General features: G+C 40.3%; 1 non-coding gene across 1 annotated transcript; it reads left to right on the top strand.

The window, feature by feature from the left end:
* The first annotated feature begins 4,133 nt into the window (after positions 1 to 4,133).
* LOC128287340 (small nucleolar RNA R71) lies at positions 4,134 to 4,240 on the top strand. Its single transcript, XR_008278040.1, has one exon. It is a non-coding gene; the product is annotated as a small nucleolar RNA R71 (small nucleolar RNA).
* Positions 4,241 to 6,427: the final 2,187 nt, after the last annotated feature.

The raw sequence follows: 6,427 nt of genomic DNA, 5'->3' as shown, positions 1-6,427 counted from the left end.
AAAGATGTTAGCATATGAAGCCACCGCATGAACTGGACGAGAGGGTGGTGGTGGCTGAGTTGGTGGTTCCTCATGCTGTGGGGGGACATCATCAGGAATGTCCTCGTAGGCCTCCTCCTCAGTAGATTGGGCAAGACGATACTGGGGAGGGTAGGTTCCTTAGTGCCTTTCGATCATCCTCATGCTAAGCATGCTCGAAATGCCTTGTGGAGACATCTGGCCAATGAGGGTGAGGGATGATTCTTGGGCCATGGTGTTAAGGAGCCTGAAGTGTCACGCTAGTCGAGTCACATAAGGGCCAATAGAGATGATCCCCTTCCGATACAGCTCCATCTGGTGCTGAATTGCAAGGTCGATGAAATAGGCAAGGTCGATGACGTGCCCTTGTGACATGCACCATAAGAAGTAATCGTGTGAGCTAAAATAGCGTGTAAATACCTCAGGGATAGTGGGAGAATTGATACCTTAGAGAGGCTAGGATTGTAAGAAGTCGTGCTAGGGGCCAAAGTGTGCCAGCACTTCGAGGGAGAGAAATGTATGTGGCGACTGAGAGCATGTAGTTCATTTTCCTCCTTGAACTCCTTTATATATAAGCCTAGTGCAGCACCAAACTCTGGGACGCTTAGCTGGCGGATTAATCAGCCTAGGCAAAATTGAACCATGTCGGGATCATTGTAGTACTTCATTACGGTCTGAAGATGGAACGTTGAGCATAGTTTCATCGTGAGCTGAAGGTATGTCGGCTCGATTATCCCAAAGAATAGCTCCCAAGGGTCGGTGGTTAGGAGGGCTCGAATCGAATCAGCCAACTGAACCTGTTGTACAGTAGCCCAGTCGATACAGTGACCTGCAATTAAAGGTCAGGCCCGAAGTATTTGGAACAGTTCTTCCTAGGGCCCTTAGAAGAACTGTAGGAGAGGGTGACGAATTTCCTCGGTGGGACCCGCAGAAGAGGATGCTCCCTTCCTCTTCTTTGAGGCAGGTACGGCGATTTTCTTTCCTCGTGAAGACGACATCAAAATCCTGTAATATAAAGAATACTAATAATAGGTAAACGAATTCGAATAATAGGCATGGATTTGGAACTAACTATTTCAACCAATACTATTAATATGAAACAAACTCAACCACAATAATAATGAGAATGAGAATAGAAATGCAATGGGTATGAGGTTTTCCTACTCTCAATTTAACATGGAATGTATGATAACTAACTTAGGAATCCAAATTAAATGATATACATTGGCATGGTAATAGCATGAGAATAAACATAGTAATGTCATGGGTATGAGGTGTTCCTACTAACTTGATTTAACACAAAATGTAGGATAACTAACCTAAGAATGCAAATTAAATGATAGAAAAATGAAAAATAGTTCAAAAGATATGAAGTTTATGTTGATAATAAGCATTAGAAATAAGTAAAATAGAAGTGAAAGGAGTAAACAAATGCTAAGGGAAAGAGATCGAGCGTAAAACATGAAGTGGGAAGCGGCGCATGGGCATGGCAGGGAGGCCGTGTGGAGTTGTAGCGACTAGGGTTAGGGTTTTTGAATGGGGAAGAAAGTGAATAGTGCAGGGTATTTATAGATTTTGGGACACAGGGCCAGGGCACACGCCCGTGTTCCTCGATTCCAGCCTGTGTGATTTGCCAATTTCAAATTTGGGCGCGTCTGACATTTAGTACACGCCCGTGTTCCTTGGGCGTGTGGGTTCACATGGCTGTGTTGTACGACCGTGTCTAGCTTCGTTCGCTTCTCCCACGCTAGTGTTAATTTAACAGGTTCGACCACGGGTGTTTCACACGGGCGTGTCGAACGCCCTTGTTGTTTTGGCATGTTCGCCCACGGTTCTTCCACATGGGCGTGTCTCTCACTCGTGTTGTTTTTGCAAGCTCAACCACGGCCATATTGCATGGCCGTGGCGTTTAATCATAGCCTGTATTGGGGAAATCTTTTGCCCTATTTTCACACGACCTTAAGCACACTCGTGTGCTTGGCCTTGTCTTGGTGGAAACACCTGTATTCAAGATTTTCATTAATAAGTTAGGAGTTAAATACCAAAATTTAAAGAAATTAATATTGTTAGTGCTCGGGTTGCCTCCCGAGAAGTGCTTATTTATAGACTAAGCTTGACTTACCTCTCCAGTGAATGGTCATGGTGGTTTGAGGAGTTTATACTCCTCATTCCTGCTATCAATCTCATCAAAATAAGGTTTTAATTGGGTGTGTTTAACTTAAAAGTGCCGAACTTGGGATGACTCACCTCCACCATACCGAATGAAAAAATACTGAGTGCCGTAACAGGGATTTCCTCATTCGGATGTGGTAGTGACAATGTGGGGATCTACGGCATCTAATAAGACCTTATCACCAACCTTAAACTGATTTGGAGAGGTATCGAGCTCGTTTTGGCGTAGTTTCAATTTGTCGGGTGTTCTTGGTTTGTGCGTCTGCCATTCATCGAGTTCCTCAATTTGTAATCTTCGATCTTCATGAACAAGTCCTCTACTGGTGCTTGAGAACGACTCGTGTGCTTCCTTTAAACTCATTTTCTGCAAAATAGGTTGCACCATATTGTTAGTTTTAGTAGAATGGTTTAAATGATCACCTTCAATTCCTAATGTGTTGCCAGAATTGCGAGCTTGAAGGGTGATTGTTTCGTCTACCACTCGGAGTGTGAGTTCACCTATGCCAACATCAATGATGGTTTTAGCAGTTGCTAAAAAGGGCCTTCCTAGAATTAAGGGAGTGTTGCTATCCTCTTCTATGTCTAGAACAATAAAGTCAACGGGAAATATAAATTTATCAATTTTAACTAGCACATCTTCAATAATACCTCTAGGGAATCTTATAGTTTTATCTGCTAATTGAATGCTTATCCTAGTCTGTTTGAGCTCCCCGAGACCTAGTTGCTTAAACATTTTGTAAGGCATGACATTGATACTAGCCCCTAGATCAGCTAATGCATGATTAACATCTAAACTACCAATTAAGCAAGGAATAGTAAAGCTCCCTGGGTTTTTTAGTTTGTTGGGTAGTTTATTTTGGAGAATGGCCGAGCAAACTGCTTTTAGCTCCACATGCGACGCCTCGTCCAACTTTCGCTTATTTGCTAAAAGCTCTTTTAAAAATTTCATTGCATTTGGCGTCTGCGATAGAGCTTTAATAAACGGTAAGTTAATATGTAATTTTTTTAAGAGTTTAAGGAATTGACCAAATTGTTCATCTGAGAGGTCTTTCTTTGTCGCGTTGGGGTATGGCACACGAGGTTTATATTCGACAGTCACTGGTTTGTTTGTATTTTGATCTAACTCACCTTGACCTTTGCTTACCACAGTTTCTTGCCTCGGTTCTAGTTCAGGATCAACAACTCCTTCGTCATCTTGAATATTAACTGCGTTGAGTTGTTCCCTTGGGTTAGGTTCGGTATTACTTGGCAAACTACCTTGTGGTCGTTTGGAGATTAGTTTGGAAAGTTGGCCTATCTGAGTTTCGAGGATTTGGATTGACGATTGTTGATTTTTAAGTGCTGTCTCGGTGTTCTAAAAATGGGTTTCTGACACTGATATAAACTTTGAGAGCATCTCTTCAAGGTTTGGCTTATTTTCCTGTTGGTAGGGTGGTTGTTGGTAGCCCAGAGGATATTGTGGTCTTTGATTTCTTTGACCGCCCCATGAGAAATTGGGGTGGTTCCTCCAACCTGCATTATAAGTGTTACTATATGGATTGTTTTGAGGTCGAGGATTATTACCCATGTAGTTTAATTGCTCGTTATCCATGTTGTGGCCATAAGGTTGGTATTCTGAATGGTTTGTTCCACCGCTACTTGCTTTGCACTGCATTACTGGGTGAACCTGTGAAGAACTAAGAAAACCATCAAAATTTTTATTCAAGAGTTCTACCTAATTAGAGAGCATGGTGACCGAATCGACGTTATAAACGCTGTCTGTTTTCGTTGGCTTTGTCCTCATGACTTGCCACTGATAGTTATTCAGTGACATCTCCTTTATAAACTCATAGGCATCTTTCGGTGTTTTATTGTTGATGGTTCCGCCCGCTGCTGCGTCAACCATTTGCTGAGTCGAAGGATTCAGACCATTGTGAAATGTTTGTACTTAGAGCCAAAGCGGTAACCCATGATGAGGGCACCTTCTCAGTAAGTCCTTGTATCTCTCCCATGCATCGTAAAGGGTTTTTAAATCCATCTGCACAAAAGAAGAGATATCATTACGTAATTTAGCCATTTTAGCCGGCGAAAAATATTTTAGTAACAATTTTTCGGTCATTTGTTCCCAAGTAGTAATTGACACTCGTGGTAACGAGTTCAACCACTGTTTAGCTTTATTCCTCAATGAAAAGGGAAACAACCGAAGACGTGTGCCATCATCAGAAATGCCATTAATTTTAAATGTATCACATAGTTCTAAGAAGTTGGCTAAATGAGCGTTGGGATCCTCATCTTGCAAACCATCAAACTGAACAAATTATTATATCATTTGAATAGTGTCAGGTTTTAATTCAAAAGTATTTGCAGCTACAGCAGGTCTAACTATGCTTGATTCAGTTCCTGTTAAAGAAGGTTTAGCATAATCATACATAGTGCGTGGAGCAGGATTTTGATTAACCGTAATTGCAGGAGGTAGCTGATTGCCTTGGTTTTCAGCCATCTCTTCGGTTGGAGGTTGAGTATCGTATTTTTGTTCGTTCTCCGTGTATCTTAAGCTGCGCCTTATTTCTTTTTGGTTTCTACGAACTGTACGATCGATTTCTTCGTCAAGAAGTAACGGTCCCGACGGGTTTCTTCTAGTCATAAACTATAAAAAACCTGCCAAGAGAAAGAAAGAGTAGGTTAATAAATAATAATAATAAAATTAAATTAAATTGCAAGAAAAATAAATGGCTAAAGTAATAAAAATTGAGCGTTCCTAATATCTTAGTTCCCCGGCAACGGCGCCAAAAACTTGATCGCATTATTTCGTGATAGGTTTTAAATATTTATAATTACTCGTTCTTAAACTAACTATTATTGCGATGTAGGCAAGTGTACCTATCGAACAGTAGTATAGTTTTAGCAAGATCGGATTGTCGAACCCAAAGGAACTAAAAGTACTAGTAATGACTGTCTTTTTATTATCTAGCCTAAGAATAAAAAGGTTTTGTTTTAATTAACTAATTATCTAAACTAAGAACGCACAGAGAAAAGAATTGGCGAATTGCTTTTGGGAAAAATTGATTGACTTAATACAATACCTAAGGAAAAATCCACCTAGACTTTACTTGTTATTCTGGCTCTGAATCGGACGATTTATTCATTCAACTTGTTCCGTAGAGATCCCTAAGTTATGTTATTATCCCTATTCAAGACTAATAATGTCTAATCCCTAGATTGAATAACTGAGACTTTTCTCTAATTCACACTCTAGGGTTGCATTAACTCGATCTATGGATCCCCTTATTAGGTTTCACCCTAATTCGGTAAAATCTTGTCACCCTATGTCTAGGCGCGCAATCAACTCTGCTAAATTATGACAAATGTACTCTTAGATAGGGTCTATTCCTCCTCTGAATAAGAGCATGACTTGAACCAGTATCTTGGGATATCAAAACAAGAATTAAGAACACATAATTAAGAACAAGTTAAATATTTATCAAACGATTTAGAAAATAATAACAAGATCCGTCTTAAGTTTCATCCCCCTTAGGTATTTAGGGGTTTTAGTTCATAGCTAAATAAGAAAACATCTCAGAAGAATAAAGAATACAAAACATAAAGAAAACCCAAAACTCCTGAAAGGAAATTGAGGAGAGATCTTAAATCTTGGTGATGAATCCGGCTTCTAAAATGGATCAATCGGCTTCCTTGGAATAATTCCTTACTCCCTATTCTCCGTCTCCCTTTTCTTCCTTCTCTAGGGTGTATTTATAGGATTTTGAATGCTTAGAAGCCCTCAAAATTAGCCTTTTTTGAATTAGACTCAACTTGGGCTCAGCAGGGGCATACTCGTGGCACACGCCCGTGTTTGATTACTTCAGGCTGTGCTCGAGCCTGCCAAATTGACACAGCCATGTGGTCTGCCCGTGTGATGAGGTACAGGCCGTGTTGATTTTGTACCTTGGCCAATTTTCTCCATTTTTGGCCCGTTTCTCGTTCTTTTCGCTCTCCTATGCTCTCCTAAGTATAAAACATGAAATTAAAGCATTAGGAGCATCAAATTCACCAATTCTAATGGGAAAACATCCATAAAATGCATTAAACATGGGGTAAAAATATGTATAGTTTATGGTTTATCAATCGTAACCTTATTAAGCTGATAATAATCAATACAAAGTCTCATGGATCCGTCTTTCTTCTTGACGAATAACATTGGTGCACCCCAGGGCAAAAAACTCGGTCTCACAAAACCCTTATCTGTCAACTATTGCAA

Source organism: Gossypium arboreum, chromosome 13, assembly GCF_025698485.1.
Source record: "Gossypium arboreum isolate Shixiya-1 chromosome 13, ASM2569848v2, whole genome shotgun sequence".
NCBI lineage: Eukaryota > Viridiplantae > Streptophyta > Magnoliopsida > Malvales > Malvaceae > Gossypium > Gossypium arboreum.
This window is presented reverse-complemented; position numbering and strand designations above follow the sequence as displayed.